The sequence below is a fragment of the Dipodomys spectabilis genome, unplaced genomic scaffold (genome assembly GCF_019054845.1).
Source record: "Dipodomys spectabilis isolate Male_0828 unplaced genomic scaffold, ASM1905484v1 ptg000376l, whole genome shotgun sequence".
Taxonomy (NCBI): domain Eukaryota; kingdom Metazoa; phylum Chordata; class Mammalia; order Rodentia; family Heteromyidae; genus Dipodomys; species Dipodomys spectabilis.
In genome coordinates, this window is record NW_024871053.1 from 924,318 (window position 1) to 944,981 (window position 20,664).

Genomic DNA, 20,664 nt, shown 5'->3' on the forward strand with positions numbered 1-20,664 from the left:
AAGCTTCACCCTGATGTGAGAAGCCAATTGATCCATCTGTTTTCCTGTCGTGTTAAAGTCCTGGGTCTCAGCGCAGATGGAGAATACTATATAGGCAACTCTATAGCCATGGGAATAGGTTGACATCCATGTCAGCACAATTATATCTGTCAGCATATTCAATAAAACATACAATACATCGATGAATAAGACATAAAATAAAAAGAATAACTACACTGAATGCAAGTTACACAACATACCTGTAGGTAAAGAGTGATCCTATTTTTTAAAAAGGTGGGCTTGTTATTTTGTCCAGTGCTGGGGCTTCAAATCAGGCCCTGGACCTGGCCTGACATTCTAGTCTTCAAGGATGGTGAGCTTCCCCTTCCATCATAGTTCAACAGAGCTACCCAGACCTGAATTCACATCCCAGCAGACAAAACTTTCATCCTGATGTCAGAAGCCAGTCGTTGCAAATGTTTTCCTCTCCTGTGAAAGTTCTGGATCTCAACTAGGATGGAAAATGAATGCATAGGCAACCCTATAACTATGGGAACAGGTTGTAATCCATGTCAGCACAGTTTTACCTGTCACCAATAAAATACACAATACCTCCATGAATTAGGAACAAAATAAGGAGAACAAGTGCACTGAATGCAAGATGCTGCCCACAAATGTATGTAAATATAGATCCTATGTTTAAATTATGAATTTATGACTATTTGGCCCTCCCTGGCACTCGATGTCAGGTCCTGGGAATGGCCTATCTCCTTCATTGCTCACAGACCTGTGTCCTCACCTTGACCCTTTCCTCAATTGGGCCTGCTAGGCTCTGAGTTGAAATCCCAACACAGTGAAAATATGAATCCTGATGTGAGAAGCCAATCGATTCACGTATTTTCCTGTCTTGCGAATGTCTTGTGTCTCAACTAGGATGGAGAAAGCATAAGAAACCCTATAGACATGGCAATAGGTTGTCATCCATGTAAACACTGTTATATCTGTTACGATACTCAGTAAATACACAATATCTCCATGGATAAGACACAAAATAAGAAGTACCCCAAACACGAGATGCTGTCCACACATATATGTAAATATAGATCCTATGTTTAAACAATGAATTTATAACTATTGTGGCCCACCATGGGGATCAATGTCATATCCTGGGAATGGCCTTCCTCCTTAGTTGCTCACAGGATGGTGTGTTCACATTGACCTATTTGCCAATTAGTCCTGCTAGGCAATAAGTTCAGATTCTAGCACTACCAACAATTGGATCATGGAGTAAGAAGCTGAGTGTGAAACTTGTTTTCCTTTTCTCTGAGAGTCCTGGGTGTCAGGCATGATGGAGAACACTTCTACAAATCTAGATGCTATGTGATAAAATGTCATTAATGTAATAAATGGAATGGGTGTCATCATAGTAAAATCAATGGTAAATAAATGAATACAACAATAAATACAAGGATCAACCACACCAAACTTGTATGGACTGAACATCTATAGGTAAGTACAAAGCCTATCTTTATATAATTAGTATGTTTTCAGAGGCTGGGCTTGAATTCAGGCCTAGTGAACAGGCCTGAAATTCTTACCTTCAAGTACAATGAGCTTCCCCTTCATCCACTGCAGATTTACCCAGACCCTGAGTTCAAATCCAAAACCTGGCAGAATAAATGGTGGAAATTGCAATCCAGGGAGCTAATTTTATTTTATTTTATTTTTTCCCAGAGTGGGGCTTGAACTCAGCTTCGATCACCCTAGGCTGAGGTGCAGCCACTGGACCCACAGCTGATCCTGGGATCCTAGATCCCTAGGCCTTGAAGGGAAAAAAAAATTACAGGAAAAATGTGGAGATGGCCTTTTTATGTTTTCTTCCTTTGTGAGGTGACCCTCCTGGGTCCGAATGACATTGTTGCAAAGAGTATTTTACCTTGCATTGCTGAAGGCTGGTGGACTATCGGGGAAACCATAGGACCACGTGGCAACATAGGCCCTGATTTCAAATCCCAGTCCTGACACCTACCAATGGCATGAGATACTAAGAGACTCGTTCCCATCCATAGGAATGTTATCAATGTCAGGTTGAATGAGTTGATCGTGAATGATTCTCCTATAAAATTAGACAAGATGATTTGCGGAAGCTGATTGATTTTATTTAATATTTATGAAGCATTAAAAGAATACTATTACTTACAGGAACGCAATAATTTCAGGACACTGATTTTAATTAATAGTTTATTAAGGATGAAAACAATAACATTAATTACATGGAGGTATAATAAATACCCCAGAATTTGTAGGAATGTAGTCTATATAACTGAATAATGTATAGATATCTTTGGCACTATATAAACATATTTTTATTAGTGTACTGTCATCCGCATGTCAATCTGTTCATATTTTGTCAACCTCTGGGGCTTGATTTCAGGTCCTGGGAACTGCCTGTCAGCTCAATTTGCCCCAGGATGGAGTGTTGACACTCACCCATTCATGAATTTGGCTTTGTAGGCCATGAGTTCAGATGCCAGGACTCCCAAACAATTAATTGTGGAGTAAGAAGCTGATGGTGACACATTTTTTTTCCTTTTCTTTGAAAGTCCTGGGTGTCAAGTATAAAGTGGAATACATATGCAGACCTATAATCCTATGTAATCGATGTAATCAATGTTCTATGTGTCCTAATAGTCAATAAAATAAACGGTCAATACAAGAAAAAGACAAAAAAAGAATAACTATACTAAGTGTAATATGGAGTGAACATATGTATATGAATATAAATCATATATTTAAAATGTACATGAATAGGATGTTTTTTAGTGCTGGGGATCCAATTCAGGACTAAAGAACAGACTTGAATTTCCTGACTTCAAGGAGGCAAGCTTCCCCTTCCCACACAGTGCAACAGAGTTACCCAGACAATGAGTTCAAATTCCAATCCTGGCAGATGTGAGGTCGAATTCTTAGGTATTTCATTCTGCCTCCATTTAATGAATGTGATTGTTTAAATGCTTAATTAAGTATTAACTAAAATCGATCAGTGTCCTAGGATATAATTGTGTATAATTTGATCCTAGAATCATTCAAGAACTACTCATTCAATCTTGACATTGATCACATTCCATGGGTAATCTTATGGATAAGAATGAGTTTCTTAGGTTCTCCTGCCATTTGAAGGTGGCAAGACCAGGATTCCTGCTGTGGGCTCCAGCTCCCACTACTTCAACCCGAGGATAGAGACCTCACAGGTCTGTGCCAGAACATCAGCAAGACCAATGATTAGGCAGGCACCAGTGGCTCTCAGCAGTCCTCCTTTATACTTACAAGTCTGTGATAAGAGGATCATGGTCAAAGTCACCCTAGGCAAGAAAGTCCATGAGACCCCTGTCCAACTTCAATGTCAACAAAGTCAGAAGTAGAGCTGTGTGGCTCCAGTGGTAGAGGGCTAGTCTTGAGCAAAAGCAGCTTACAGACTTTGCCTAGATCCTGAGTTTAAGGTCCAGGACTGACAACAAACAGACATACACAGCAATCTAAAGCCAGTCACCCTCTTGTCCCCAACTGAATTGGACAGAGTTCCCTGGGAAAGGGGCTGGGGGAGCCATTGTCATCTTCACTCTACCCATTCTGCCTGCATCACAGGATTCCGGCCACACTCCCATTCTTTCATGGTTCTTTCTGACCAATGGGATATAAGGATGGTGGTCACACCCAAATCTCATGCTGCCTGATAGCACTGGGATTCCTCTGTTGGTTGACACCACTACCAACTCTTGAGGAAGGTAGTGGTGGCTGAGTGGTGATCAAGAGACTCAAGCCATAGGAGGAGAGACCTTGCTCAGCCCCGCCACGCACCTGCCCACACCCCGGTCCCCTTCAGCATTCCGTGTGGCACTGCATTTCAAACCGAGCACTGCTTGCTTGGACCCATGGCACCTCTTGGAGTCCTCAAGTGAAGGCATGCCACAGGCAGGCTTGTGGCCCCAACCTGGTCCAGGTCCCCCTGTCTCTGCTCCAGGCCTGAGTATTTGCCATGCTACTGCCTTCACTGCTCGAACCCATCAGAGCTGCCTCCAACATCTTCTCCCAGCAGCACATGTGAGTGGCCTCCTCCTGGGCCCATCCCCTGTGACCCCCACACCACACATTTCCCCCCCCTCCCGACTGGACCTCCAGCTCCCCCATGCCCTAGACTCTGGCCAGGGCTCTGCCACAAATGTGCCACAGGGGTGGGGGTGGGAGTGGGTGTTGAGCAGGGTATCCCACCCCATCCCTAGCTGCCAGTGTCCCAGGAAACAGGGAGATGTAGGGATTGTTGAGGAGGGGGCACCACAGAGCCCCTGGCCTGGAGCAGTGGGAGCCACACAGCCATGCATCTGCACGCTTCCTCTTCCTGGTGGGAACCTGGTGGCTTTAGTCAGAAGTGGGGAGCAGCACCTCCACATCTGTCTTCTTGGGTCTTTCCCTTTTTTCTGGGGGTTGGGAGTGTTGTATGCAGAAGATAGGTCTCTCTTGCTATGTGAGCGCTTGTCCTCTGTGCTAGGTCACAATTTCACCTGAAGAGAGGGTCCCAGAAGAGCCCATTAGGGAAGTGAGAGTGTTGGGGGTCAGAGCAGAATGTGAATATCTGGGAGAAACACCCCCCAAACACACATACACATATACCCAGCCTGTCCCCTCCCCCAACTGTCAACAGTTCTGACAGAGTGATCACATTTCCCAGCTCTGCCAGTTTCTGCTGGTGTTCCCAGTCCATCTGGTCTCCTTGTCCTTCCCACGAATCTACCATGTGGCCCAGAAGCATGTATGCTGGAAGTAGGGAGTAAAGTCCATGTATGTAGCCTATAGGACCCCATCCATTTCCCCAATACTGCTCCCACCTGGGGTCAGACACCCCTCTGGGGTCACCATGAGCCCCTGATTATTTCCTCTCCTGGCTCTGAGGAGCCACTTGTCTTGGGACTCCTTCACCCAGCGTCCTGGCCTAGGGTTTTGGTGAATGGTGAGTCAAGGATCTGGCCCTGGAGAAAGGGATAGGCAGGGTGGCGCTGCATCATTAGCGTGGTGCTCCCCTTGGGTGGGAGCTCTTGATTCCTCCAAGGGAAACCCCGTGCTCTAGCTTGTACATTGTCCCAGATGAGGAACCAACAAACTCTGGAGAGGCACTGCTATGAATCTGTGTGTGTGTGTGTGTGTGTGTGTGTGTGCTGCATCATTAGAGTGGTTCTCCACTTGGGTGGGAGCCCCTGATTCCTCTAAGGGAACCCCTGTGCTCCAGCTTGTACATTGTCCCACATGAGGAACCAACAAACTCTGGAGAGGCACTGCTCTGAGACTGTGTGTGTGTGTGTGTGTGTGTGTGTGTGTGTGTCTGTGTCTGTGTCTGTGCATGAGAGAGAGAGAAGGAGAGAGAGAGATATCATCTTCCTCCTTGTATAATCTGACTGTGCTCAGGTGAGTGATCATTTGGAAAACTGCAGGTGCTGCATGGAGGAGTCTTCTGTCACTGGTCTGGATTTGTGTGTGTGTGTGTGTGTGTGTGTGTGTGTGTGTATGTGTGTGTAGAAGTGGGTTTAATAAGAGGCTGGGTCCTCTGGTAACTTCTGCCTGCTACATTTGGGGGATGCATGGGATTTGTGGCTGAGGTCTGGGGGCCTGGAAGTGTGAGACGCTCGAAGGGGACTCAGCAACACTAAATTATAAGACCAAGGGAACTTTGTGCCTTGGAGCTGTCTACTCCTTTGGGCCTGGTTGGTGGCAGCTGGAGCTTGGGAGGACCTGAGTATGGGGCCTACAGGGGTTGGCTTCCCAGGCAGACAGAGAGCATGGCCAGCACTTAGTAAGGATCTGAGTCCTGCTGGTATGGAGTGCACCAGCATAAGTCAGACTCTGGGTTTTCTCATCATGACTTCTGATGGGTGAGGCCAAACCTATTTTAAATCTTTTGCTGTGATCTTCATATCTCAGCCTCCTGAGTAGCTAAGATTATACAAATGAGCCTCTGCCACTGGGACTCTCGTTCTTTTTGTTGTATTAGGGTTTGAACTGAAGGCCTTAGGCTTGCCAGTCAGATCTTCTACCACGGTATCCAAGCCATTCTGTCTTGGGCATTTCAGAGATAGAGACTCACTCAATATGTGCTCAGGCTGGGCTGGATCGTGGTCCTCCTATCTATGACAGATGTGTTCCACTAGGCCCGGTCCTCCTTAGTTGAGATGGTAGACATATAGCACCATGCTCAGTCATCGGTTTAGATGATTGTCCCAAACTTAGTTTACAGCAGCCGTAAGGCTCTGGGTTGGTCCTCCACCATTGTACCTCAGTCTCCTCCTGGGTCAGTTGTGAGGAAACAAGGGATCAATAAAGGGGGATCTCTGGAGCAGGGCCAGGCACAGAGGGAGCGGATGTCAGATAAGGTTCTTGGCAATTCTGTGAGCATACGACAGTAAGATAACTGGGAAAGGGCTCAGATGGGGCCTGTTATTAGTGGTGTGACATGTTCGGGATTATGAAACAAAACATGATTCCCTTTCATCATTATCCTATTCCCATGAGGAAGGAAATCCTTCACTGTGTTCAGTTTTGTAGCTGGGGAAAATGAGGCACAGAGAAGCCAGGTGACCAACTCATGACCTCCAGTTGACAGAAAGCTTAGCCTGACTTCTTTGCCATGGTTCCTACGAGAATGTGTGGTATTCAGTACACTTCTTGTGATGGGAAGTCCACTTCTTGTCAGTCGTGGGACTTGAACTCTGGGCATGGGTGCTGTCCTCGAGCTCTTCAGCTCAAGACTAGCACTCTACCACTTGAGCCACAGTGCCACTTCCAGTTTTCTGGTGGTTCTTTGGAGATAAGAGTCTCATGGATGTTCCTGCCTGGGCTGGTTATGAACCATGTTCATCATACCTCACACACTTAGTTAGGATTATAGTCCTGAGCCACGGGCACCCGGGTTAATTGTAATTCCTTCTTTTCTCTCTCTCTTTCTCTGACAGGAACTGGTTGAATGGGTGCTGAAGAGGTGGCTCAGTGTCCCTATGTGGCTGGAACCCAAGGTGGCCCTCTCATTTTGGAGGTGGGCTGTGGGTCAGAAACTGTCTCAGTCAGCCTGTTGAACCAGCCCTATGAGGTAAGCCCCTCTGTGCCCTGGCTAGACTGTGACAGTTGTTCATTGTCCATCCAGCCTTATTGGACTTAATATTGTTTTCTACGTCCTTTTCTAGCAACTGGCCAAAATTATGATACATAGTTATGGAATGAAAATATAATACCATATTAAGAAAGTCATTTAGAGCTCTGGGAATGTGGCTTCATGGTACGGTGATTGCCTACCATGCATGAAAACCTGAGTTCAATTCCTCAGTACCACATAAACAGAAAAAGAAACACTGGGATTGGTGCTGTGCCTCAAGTGGTAGAGTGCTAGCCATGAGAGAAAGAGAAAGCTCAGGAATAATTCCCTAGCCCTGCGTTTAAGCCCAGGGACTATAGGACTGGCAAAAAAACAAACCAAAAAACATAAAAAACATTTAGTTAGTAAATGCAAAATAAATAATCCATACTTGGAATATATATTGCTCCTTCCATACTAATAGCTGACAATACTCCCTAACTCATGTGCTTTACCTATATTAGGATACTGTGTTGAAAAAAAAAAGTTTTGTTCATTAGGTCACAACAATTAATGCTAGGAATGTGCTTAGATGTCAGGTGAAGATTAATTCTGGAAATTCGAAGATTCCAGGCTTTTGAGGGGGTCACTGCTAATCACAATGAGAAGGATAGTCTAAATGAGATTTGGAAATCTTTTTTGTCAGTCATGGCATCAAAAAGGCAGAGGCAAATTATCAGTTGGGACAAGAGAAGGAATAACTCTAGAAGAAAGGAACAAATGATAGTAACTAGTGCATACCAGAAACCATTCTAGGGAACCATTTTTGGTTATTGAAGAACTAGTTATCAACCAGGCTTATTCTTCATTGCCTTTAGCATTCTAAATCTCTTAGGCTAGTTCTTAATCTCTGTGTGATAAATGTATCTCCTCCTATGTTGTTTTTCCATACCTGATCCCTTTTGGTTTCTAAAAATCTCAGTCTCTCCTAATACTAAATACACCTACACAGATGGAAAGGGGTTGCTAATGTAAGGGTCGCATAGCTCATGAGTCATTAAAGTAACAAAATGGAATAGGAGGACTTATTTATTGTTACCTCAATTTTTCTGAAAAGTTGCCATGTCATCATTTGATTCAAATTTCCATTATTTGTCTACATAGTGTCATTAAGTGCACTAAGTGGAAATATGAGCTGTATACTGGTGGGTTAAGTCTGTAATCTTAGTTACTCAGGAGGTTGAGACCACAGTATTGCAGTTCAAAGCCAGCCTGCTCTGGAAAGTCCATAAGAATCTTATTTTCAATTAACCACCAGAACCCCAGATGTGGTGTCATAGCTAAAGTGGTAGAGCACTGAGCTTGAACTGAATAGCTGAAAGACAGCACCCAGGATCAGAGGTCAAGCCCCACGACCAAGAAAAAGTGCAAATATGACTTTAAGTTTCCCCAAAAAGGAAGGACAAGGTCAATAGTAATCTTGCAAAGCAGAAAAAAATAATACCAAAATGATTCAGTGTACTTACTTTTGCTGAGTTATTTAAGTTATGGCTTCTTAGTTGGACATATTGTCTTCTTTTAAAAATTGTAAAATATTAGCTTTATAATAAACTTCATTTAGTATTTCTTGGTTCAAAACAGAAGTCTTGATGCAGTTGATGTCATTTGGCGTTTTTCTTTTGCCAGTCATGGTGCCTGAACTCTGGGCCTGGGCAATGTCCCTAAGCTCTTCAGCTCAAGGCTAGTGCTCTACCACTTGAGACACAGCACCACATTCAGCTTTTTCTGCTCTTGTGGTGATGAGGAATTGAACCCAGGGCCTCATGCATTCAAGGCAAGCACTCTACTCCTCAGTCACATTCTCAGCCCATCACTTGGCTTTCTTTCTATCTCAGTTCAAAGCAAACCCAGGCAGGAGAGTCTGTCAAACTCTCATCTATAATTAACCACCAAAAAGTCCAGAAGTGGAGGTTTGGCTCAAGCAGTAAAGTACTAGCTTTGGGGGCAGGTGGGCAGGAAAGACATCTATTCAGGGACATGGTCCAGTCTCTGGGAGCAAGCCCCAGAGCCAGCACAAACTAAACAAGCAAGCAAACAAAAAACCCAAGGTATTTCTTTGGGACCCTCCTTAAAGGAGTACTGGTCTGAGAAGGGACTGCTTTGGCTGATTAAACTCACTGGATCCTGATTTTTTGGAATCCTTATTGCTATGGAGAACTCAGGACCAGACTAAAGGAATGGATAACTACATCCTGCAACAAGAGACTCATCTCAGGAGTGAAATGTCCATCTCTAAAGCACTTTAAAATCTCCATGCCTTTTTTTCTTTGCAGTAGAATACTTTTAAAACAACGTTATTTTCTTTTGTTCTATGCTGGACCTCAAATGGCACATTATTTCCTTTTGTAATACTCTCAACCAGAAGTTTACAAACAAGTTTTATATGAGTAAAAAGCACACTCGAAAAATCAGGGACAGAGTTTCCCTCAAGCCTTGGAACCTTTAACTGTACAGTAAAAAGGAAAGCACAAATTAACTTGAACTTTGTCATACCTCTACGTTCAATTCCTCTCCTGGGATCAGTTTCCACATCCAGTAATAGGTCCAGTAACAACTTATGGTGTTGCATGAGGTATAATGTTTACTGGCTTCATTGAAAAAGCACAAGGACACCTTTGGACATCATGTAGCAGTGTTTCAGAGACAACTTAGTAAAGAGAAAATATGAAATTTAAATTGCTTATAAGTACATTATCCATGAGTACATTGAGTTCAAACTTCATAAATGCTCTGTAAATTAAGGCGAATTTTAAATGGGAAGAGCGTTCTCAGATCATTTTTTTTGTGAGTGTATGTGCTGTGCATTATTTTCTAAGTGAACAAGAGTTAAAAGGAAGAGAAACAATAGCAATAATAGGAGAAGGAGAAGTTCTTTGTTTAAGGGTTCAATAGAATATAGAAGGCTGTACAAATAAGACAACATTGAAACAATGAAGCCAAGTTCAGTATGTAGATTTACAGAAGTGATCTAGAGAAAGCATTTCTCCTACGTGGAACATGAAGTATGAGGCCACTCCCTTTCTAAATCACACGTCCAATCGTGCAAATTTGTAAAAAGTAGAATAGAAGTATGATTCTGGTTCAATGCCAGTCAGATATAAGAGAATGGACTTAACTGGAAAAAAAGTCCATCCTGAAAGAGCAGGGATTATACTAGCAATGAACCTGGAGGCAAAGATCATATTTCTTTATATTTCCTATATATATATACATATATATATATATATATATATATATATGTGTGTGTGTGTGTGTGTGTGTGTGTGTGTGTATGTGTATATATACGTATATATATACATATATGCATATATATATATATATATATATATATATATAGTTGTTGTTGTTGGTCGTGGCACTTGAACCCTGGGCGCTGTCCCTCTGCTATTCAGCTCCAGGCTAGTGCTCTACCACTTGAGCCACAGTGCCACTTCCAGTTTTCTTGTAGTTAATTAGAGAAAAGAGTCTCCGGGACTTTCCCACCCGGGCTGGCTTTGAACCTCAATACTCAGATCTCACTGCCACCTAGATTAAGATCACATTTCTAACAGTGTATATTCAGCATATGTAATGTGTATGTTCATCTATCTTTATATGAATTCTTGAGTTAAAAATCTGGGCTACAGGTTAGACTTAACACTCACAAAAATGTTTGTAGTTTAAAAGTTGATACTCCTGGAAAAATAAAACTTAAGGATGTAAAGGAGTCTGGGAAGTTCAGTTTGCACCCAGTCTGGGCAGAACAGTCTTTGAGACACTATCTATAATTAACCAGCCAAAGCTGAATTGGAAAAACATTTCAAGTCATGGAATACCACTCATGAGCAAGATTGTTGAATAAGAGCTTGAGGCTTTTGCATACATACACACAAACATACGCATACACACAGAGGCACTTTTATGTGCACACATGAATACACAAATGAAACAACTTTCAGAATATGTAGAAAACTTAGAAAGCAATAGAAAATATGTCCTGCGTAAAACTAGAATCAAGTGATAAATTTTAATATTAAAAAGTCCTCAAGTGAACTTTCTTCAAAAAAGTTTGAGACTATTACATAGGTAGGGACCAGAGTTAGTAAGAAAGTCAAGTAATCATTATTAGAGGGATCGGATCCATGGAGGAATGAATCAGAGACCCCTGCATGTGCATCAGAAAATGTTCATATCCTGTGTCAAATGTTAGAACATCTTTCAAAATTGTACATAAACAATCTGAATAGTCAATGGATAAGATCATCAGAGAAGTTCAGAATTGCTAGTGTGTTTCTAGATTAAATAAAACAACAAACTATGGCTGGGCAATATGATACAAGCCAGGAATTCTAGCACTCAGACTAAGACAGGAGATTAGAGAGTGGAATTACATAGTGATACCTTCCCTGGACCAGGTAGTATAATTTTGTCTCAATAAAACAAACCAAATTACAAGAAAGTAATACACAATTGGAAGTTTGGGCTAATTTTGTCATTATGTTTTGAGAAGTCAAGTTTCCTATTGAAATGCAATTGATATATAATCCTCAGTTGTATTTTAAATCTCTCTTCATTAAAGAACATTATTAGATGCAAAATAACTTGTGATTCCCATCCAAAATTTGAAAAAGTAAGTAAGCGTCATTCTGTTGGATGCCAAAGAAAGGATGAAGGTTTACAAAACTTAAGCCCGGAGAAATAGCACAGTTTGTCTACTGTAGGAATTTGTGGACCTTGCAAAATTATAATTTAGATTCAAAATAAATAGTTTGTTTTTTTTGTAATTCCATATTCTATTGGATATTACAAAATTCTTTTTAAATAGAGGTTTTAACTGACAAATTCACAAATGATTCTAGCATTCTGTTTGCCTAGAATATTCTTTCAAGAGAGTTATAATTATAAAATGATAATGTGAATAATCTAGACAGAGTTGCCAACAAATGGATGATATTAATTTATAAATTTAGAAAAAGCATTTTTTGAGGTTTTGGTATAACATGGTATGAAGAGAATAATTGTGTGACATCTTCTTTCATCTACTTATATGTTACACAGGAAGCAATTTCGTTAATTATATGTCTCTGTATACAATGAGAAAAATGCTAGGTTTGGGTTCATTTTTATTTTATTTTTTTGGGGGGGGGAGTCAGGTCCTGAGGCCTGAACTCTGGGCCTGGGCGCTGTCCCTCAGCTCTCCAGCTCAAGGCTAGCGCTCTACCACTTGAGCCACACGCCATTTCCGGCTTTATTTCTTTTTGCTTATGTGGTGCTGAGGAATCGAACCCAGGGCCTCATGTGCGCAAGGCAAGCGCTATACCACTGAGCCACCTTCCTAGCCCAATTTTTGTTTTTGTTTTATTGGTTTGACCTAGGGCTTGAACTCTGGGCCTTGACACTGTCTTTGAGCTCAAGGCTCCTGCCCTACCACTTCAACGTCAGTGCCACTTGTGTCTGGCTTTTTCTGAGAAGTTTATTGGAGATAAGAGTTTAAGGGACCTTCCTGCCTGGATGGGCTTTGAACCATAATCTTCTGTTCTTAGTATCCTGAATATCTATGATAGTTAAAAAAGTATAAATGTAAATAATATTTGCAAGAGCTCTGATCTCAAGAATACCACTGGGGGAAAATTGATGCAACTGAGTTTATTGTGGTGTTCTTTGCAGAACAAGGAGGGCATCACAATACCAGAGGTGCAGTATTTTTTCACAGTAGAGATAAGTTATTCATGATGTAAAATAAGGAAATTTTAAGGTGCACCTTACAAGTTGGAAACTGTTGGGCTAGGATGACTTTATGGCATAAAGCTTGGGATTGCTAACTCTTGAAGAATTATTACAGATGCTTCATAGTTTTATCCTCTACAAGAATGTGGCTATTTTTCTGTTGACTTCTCAATGTGTAACACACCATTGGAAACTGCATCTATTGCAGAATTACATAACATGAAAACAAGTACTGTTTTGAATCTCTCAGGTATGGAATGTTCAGAATTTGAAAATGAGTAGTTATTAGTCATAGGAATTTTGAAGAACACATATATTCTTTCCTAACAACTTATTTAATTTTAAAAGTTATGGGTTTCCATAGAATTAAACTGTTTATGTGTATGAAAGTACTAAATTTATTTTTTTCCAAAATATGCAAGTATATTGTGAAGTATATTGTCTAGTTGGATAACATTCAAGCTGACGACCTTCTGATAAAGAAAGGGTAATTAAATCATATTAGATGCCAAATAGTATTGATTTTTAAAATTTTACTATATAAAGAATAATATTAACTATACCAATACAGTGAAATTTTATTTTATGCAGCTTATTTTTTTAAATTTAATTTTATTGTCAAAGTGATGTACAGTCGGGTTACAGTAATTGTAAGGTAGTGAATACATAACTTTTCAAACTTGTTACCCCCTCCCTCACTTTTCTCACAGTTTTCCTTCACCTACGTACCCCTCACAAGTTGTAATGTATATTTACTACATATTGTCTTGTGAGTATTGTTAATGCATTGGTTTGGCCTTTGTCATTTGTGTCACCATTGTGATGTTCCTCTTCCCTTCCCTAATTAAGGTAAATGTATACACAATACACAGGGTACCAAAATCAAATACAGCAAGGGATAAACCAAAGGGGAAAAACCAAAGAAAATAGAAATCACATAATACATAAAAAGCAACAACCGCAAATAATAATCTCTGATTCCATATCTTGGAGTTCATTTTGTTCAACATCAGCTTATGTGGTCATATATATGCATAACAAAGCCACTGGAAAATAATAATTGTATAAATATATCGTGAAAACAACATGTTAACTGTTTTTCATGGTAAGGGGGTATTAGGATTGGTGAATTCGCAGTTTTGATAAAGGAATTTCAAAAGAGTTTTAAAAATATGACACGTAAATTTTAATTGTTCAAACTTTTAAACAACGTAGCCTATTAAGAAAATTTAAAATTGCCTGGGAAAATAGGCTTTCATGCAAAGAAATCCATGGAGATTTAGTGGAGAGGGAGCAATATGAGTGAAGATGACTCATTTTCACACTAAACAAACAAACCTCAGAAACCTTGCTGTAAATCCTGTAGCTTTCCTTGAAAACTGTCCTTACCCAGGAAATATTCTCTCACTGTGTGAAACAAGGTTATAGTGCAATTTAATTCAAATTTCTTTACAAAAAGACATCAAAATTTGTGAATTGACCTTTAATTACCAAACAGTAATTCTCTGAAAAAGATAATTTGGGTCAAAATACTTAGGGAGAAAGTGCCCTCCACAATGAAAAAAGGTATTGGGTTTACACTTTTGGTTTGTAATACTTTCCACAATGTCTTTGCCCGTGAAGCACTGAAACACAGAAAAAAATCTGATTGGATACTTCCAACCAGTGATTTCACATTTCTAATTGGCTCACAAATATAAATCCTTATTAAAATGAGATAGTGAAGACTTCTCTTTTTACATAAGACAAAAAGTTTTTGGTTCAGAAAAGAATTGAGCACATGGAAAAAGTAAGAAAACAGTGTTCTTAGAAGCACTAGCTAAGAAAATTGGCTTCAGCAGTGGAGGGAGGCCAAAACTTTTTGATATAAATTGTAATATTTTTGCTACCTAAAGTGATTTTACAGAGCCGATTTGGCTCACTAAAATGCAGAACGGATTGAGTGAAGACATGAAAATAAATCTCACATCCAAAGAGGCAACTTAAAAGAGTTTTAAAGGAGAAACCATGAAGATGTAGCAGTCGGGGAGGCCTTAGAATCCTTCAGCTTCACTAGACTTGGAGCCAAGAAGCTGTGATTAATTGGAAATCAGGCAAGAGCTAAGAGGAGGACATAGAAGTAGGACATAGAAGCATTGTCCTTTGTAACAGGCACTGCCATCCAAGGTATGGGTGATTGAACTTTATTCTCTGCCATACATCTTGTTGATCAAATGCAAGACTAAGAGAAAAATAATCTATTGAAATAATTTTGCAAAGAATAATTTCACTGTTCCTGATATGGTATCTAAGGACACTCTTAAGTGAGAAGATAAAAGTGGAGTATTCTGCGGTTTCCTCTAAGCATCTTGTTATCAAAACATATCTTTGAGGTTAGAAGTGATTGAACCAAAAAGTGGTGGAGTACTTATGTTTGTGGGCACTTTAGACACAAGAAGACTTTCTTTTTCTTTCTTTTTTTTTTTTGGGTCCAGTCGTGGGACCTGAATTCTGGGCTTGGGCGCTGTCCCTCAGCTCTTCAGCTCAAGGCTCGCGCTCTACCACTTGAGCCACAACACCACTTCCGGTTTTTTTCTTTTTGCTTATGTGGTGCTGAGGAATCAAACTCATGGCCTCAAGCATGCAAGGCAAGCGCTCCACCACTGAGCCACCTTCCCAGCCCAACACAAGAAGACTTTCAAGGTAAAAGAAAAACGGATATCCAAATATTTGTGATCACAGTTTCTTGGACTGGTTTTTTTGGAGACAAAGTTTTACATTACATTTTGTCCTGATTATCATCAATGTTGGGTTTTTATGGCAACCAAATGCAGGGGTGAAGTTTAATGGACTCCCGTGAACAAGTAAACAGCATGATAAAAGAAATGGCAAATAATATTTAGTGAATTACTTTCACCAACTACTTTTCCAGAACAAAGAAGGAAATATATAACTCAAAATCAATTGATTTAAAAGTATGAAGAAAGAGTAGTGAAGAGAGATGAAAGAAAACATAGAGAATTGTTTTCTCTCCAGCAGAGTAATGGTTTCTTGATCTTTTCTATTGCATTCTATCTTCACAAGCTATCAAGTGTGGCTCAGGACTGCACTATCCAGTTCAGACAGAGAGAACTCACAGAAGGAAGATAACATTTGCAGCAGATAAAGTTGATTTATAACCTGAGGCAATCTATTTCTCTGTTCTAATTTCTCCCCTACTCCAAACTGCCCTCTTTGAATAATTTTGTTTGCTTGTCCCAAGACTTCCCTTCATTAACTGCTTAAAATTTTGAGAGGTCATATTCATACTCTCTAGAGATTGCTGTTTGGTTGTAATTTTTGTGTGATTTTTCACTGAATTTCAAAAGGTTGTGCAAGTGTGTTACAGTTAAATATGTCCATCTAATTGTCCAATGCTCCTGGATGAGATTCACTCCTATCATTGTCAACCAACTCCTTCTCCAAAATTTATTTCAGATTTACCACTTCCTTTATCACATGTGTACATTGATATTCTAGCTGTACTTGCCCCTTGTTCCATTTTTCATTCATTCTATGTATTTACTATTATTCCTCTCTGGCTTCAACTTCCTGATAATCATTCTGTTAAACTGTCTGTTAATAGTTTAAAAGGTTTATATACATTCCATGGAGTTTCAATCCTGCATATACTTGAACTTATGTCATCTTATATTTCCATAATTCATTCATCTGCTATAAGAATTCGTAAGACTGGAGACGTGAAGCACCTAGACATGATTTAATTCTCATCCATTTGGAAGATTAATCTTTAGTCAACAAGAAAGTTTAAAAATGGTTTAGAATGTATTCCAAACTACCAATTTTATAAATGACTTTGTACAATGGTGTGTGATTATTTTGTTATACATGGGATAATATTTTCTACTACATTTAAGTTTTGGAAAAAAGAAAATTAAAATTTAATATTATAGAGGAATATGATAGAAATAAAAGACAGATTTTATGTTTGTCACATCTCTGATGAGTACCCATATTCAAGACTTACTATGTTAGACAGATAGGGAAAACATAAAATAACATATGATAAGGCAACTATTTGGGACTTTTTAAAATGTACCTTATTAAATAATGAAATTTACTTTATTAGGTAACGTTTGGGTTTGAAATATGGGAGGCTGAGATATTTAACTAATTTTGAAAGACACCTAATGAATAACACAAACGGTGGGTGGTACTATTTCTACAGTTTAATGAATGGTTGAACCTGATTGGCATTAGTGCTGGGTAAGTAAATCAACTCTACTGTAACTCTATTGTAACTCTATTGCCACTAAGTATCATCTATTTGTCAAATGTTATTTTGGTGAATGTGATTTTTTTTGGTAGGTCGTGGGGCTTGAACTCTGGGCTTGGGCACTGTCCCTGTGCTGTTCAGCTCAAGGGGAGCACTCTACCACTTGAGCCACAGTGCCACTTCTGATATTTGAGTGGTTTATTGGAGATAAGAGTCTAACCGACTTTCCTGCCCGGGCTGGCTTTGAACTGTGATCCTCAGATCTCAGCCTCCTGAGTATTTAGGATTACATGCATGAGCCACTAGCACCTGGTTTGCGAATTTGATGTTTCAAAGTTTATTTGAAAAAGAATACACTTTCAGGAGATTAAATATTTTGAGAATGACAACATTTTTATACCACAGAACCAAGTTTTACTGAAGTACCTGTGTATTTTTTTATTGTGAAAATACTGTACACAGGGGTTACAATTACATGGACAAGATAATGAGTGCATTTCTTATCAAGCATTGTAGCCTCCTCCTTTGTTTCCCCTTCCCATCCCTTCGCATCCTCCCCCTGCTCCCCCGACCCGATCCTCCCCACCACCACCCCCCCGGACCAAAGTGGTAAAGTTTGTTTTTGACATGGCAACCTGTACATCTCACAGTGTTATTCAGCAATAAGGATCTTCTCAATTAATGGTTTTTTTGTGAATTACATTTGACCTCTAAGTCATGTTTTCCTGGCCTTTATAGACCAATTGTGGATCTATCCTTCCAGGAGCTATTTTTCTGGCCCACTTATGCTGGACTGAAATTGTTCATTAATCATTAGGGGAGGGGTATTAAAAATAATCTTGTGACACTTTGTGATCTTGTTCACTCATATGGGCTGGTCATTTGTAAATTGAAAGTTTGAATTGCAGTACTTTCTCTTAGATTTTGTGATCTCATCCTTCATTTTAAGTTGACTTGCATTTCACTATTGCTTACTGCTAATTCCTGCTTCTCAAGGAATTGAGGCCCTGAAATATTATAGGAAATGAGAAATTGACATGGATCTTCAATTACTTTCTATTGGCAGGTTGCCTGGGCCTAGTAGAGAAGTCTTGACCCTGTTATCTGATGATGTGGGTAACTGGGACATGGGATCCTAGAACCCATACATTTTGCAGAAGATAAATATCTTGCATACATGATATCAGAAAAATTTGCGTATAATCAATAGGTATGCTTCAGAAATATGGAGAAAAACAGTTTGGAACCAGCGAGTTAAAACAATAAACAGAGCAGCAGAGTAAAATCCTTTATAGTTTAGAGTAAAACAACATTTTTTTTTTACCATGTGAATTCAGAAGAACAAGAACACTTAGAAGGTATCACAAGTTTATAGTGAAGACATTACATTGATACTTTTTATATTCTCGTATGTATTCTAAACCTAATTATTTATATTCCAATTCTCTTTATTGGAATAAATAATTATCAATTTATTTGTCAAATTATCAATTTATTTTACTAAGGTTCACTGTGTGAAATATGAAATCAGCACATATAAATATAAAATATCTAACTATATATAATATAATAAAAAGGGCACATGTTTTGCATTGTTCTGCTGTGGTTAGGGTATCAAAGACAACTCTGTTTTAAAGTATTATTGCATTATCTGTACCTCAGTGTTAGGTAGAGTTAGACCTAAAGCTTTAGCATTTGTAGAGGCAAGAGGAAACACTGTGATTAAAACATTACCAATTTAAGGCCTAATAATGAGGAGAAACATGGACTTCTCCTGGAGCTATGGAAATATTTGGTGATAGAAAGTCAGTAGTGTAAGTTCCTGCCTGGTTGGAAGGTAGACAGGCCAGACATCAGGAAATCATGCATATGAAGAATTTTTTAACCTTGGTGTTAACCTACTTTTGAAATGGTAGGTATAATAAACACTTAAATTTTGATAAAATACCTTCTAGTCTGAACAGTTCTGTCCGAAATGTTCATCTCTCTATGATCCCTTGTAACTAAGATTAGTTTTGTTCCAGTAAGACAATCTATGCTGTCAGGGTAGGATATTCTGGTTCGTCTGTTCCTACATGGAAGAAGGATAAAGGGTCAGGTAGACATTTGTGCCAGTAAGACCTCATTTGGGAAAATTTAAGCTGGAGAAGTTTAGAAGTAGCTCTTAAGCAAGGCTTACTTTGAAACTATTAGCTCCACAAAGCTAACTCAGTTACATAAATAAGTACTTGAAAAAGCCATCACCTTAGGACCTAGCTATAAGTGCTTCAAAGTATGATCAAATCTAAAATGAAAAAGCCTTAAGATTGTCATTGACAAAAAAACACAAATGTGAGCAATTGACTGAACAATATAATTTTTTTCCACTATACACATTATTTTAGGGAAATAAGATCAATAGTATTGTTAGGAACAATAAGGTTTCCTTGCTACAAATAGGCACCCAAGGATATAAGCCTGTATAAAGATTGCATCATTAATTACTAAAATTTAGAGGATACTACCTGCTTCAGTAGTACGTATACCCAAATTACAACAATACAGAGATTAACATGACACTTGCACAAGGATAATATGGAAATATGTGAAGTATTCCATATTTTTCGTTCTTCAGTTGCAGAAATGAAAAACAGTTATTAAGAAGTTGATTGCAAAATTACAAGCGTAACAATATATGCAAGTGTTAGAATTAAACATTAGTTTGACATCAGCGTATTAAATCTTCATCTTAGAAAGGCCTTTACATAGAATAACCTTTACAAAACTTTTGAAATTAGTTAACATTGTCATTTTATCCCAAAGAAACATACTACTATAAGAACCTAGAAAAAGGGACTGGGAAGGTGGCTCAGTGGTAGAGAGCTTGCCTTGCATGCTTGAGGCCCTGTGTTCGATTCCTCAGCACAACATAAGCAAAAAAAAGCCAGAAGTGGCGCTGTGGCTCAAGTGGTAGAGTGCTAGCCTTGAGCTGAAGAGCTGAGGTACAGCATCCAGGCCCAGAGTTCAGGCCCACGACTGGACCAAAAAACAAAAACAAAAACAAGAACCTAGAAAAAAGTAATCTTAATTTTTCTATATGGAATGCAATCTGAAAGGACACATTTATTAATAAATATATATATTATAAAACAATGTTGAATTCAAAGTATATCTAGGAAAGAATGAAATAGATTATGGATATTATGCAAACACAGAATACAGAATATTTTAAAATATACTTTTTTCAGAAAAGAACCAGAAATATCTTTAGTTTCTGTACCACTCATTTCAACAGATAAGATCAACTTATTTCTGATTAAAAAATCTTAAACTGTGCAGAAATCATTACAGATGTACACAAACAACTCACATTTTGACATCAAAGCCAGGCAATTCACTTGGAAAAATTCCACGGAATTTTTACATTAAGATATTGCTGTTATTTGGATTGTGAAAATATTTTGTATGGACACAAAGAATGGACTGGCATTTTGATGTTTAAGAAACGTAACTGATATCTTAACTATGCTAAATAATGCTGCAATGAACATAGTTGTTCTGGTAGCTTTAG

General features: G+C 39.1%; 1 non-coding gene across 1 annotated transcript; it reads left to right on the forward strand.

Moving 5' to 3' along the window:
* Positions 1-19,611: 19,611 nt before the first annotated feature.
* Positions 19,612-19,718, forward strand: LOC122096556. Its single transcript, XR_006145335.1, has one exon. It is a non-coding gene; the product is annotated as a U6 spliceosomal RNA (small nuclear RNA).
* Positions 19,719-20,664: the final 946 nt, after the last annotated feature.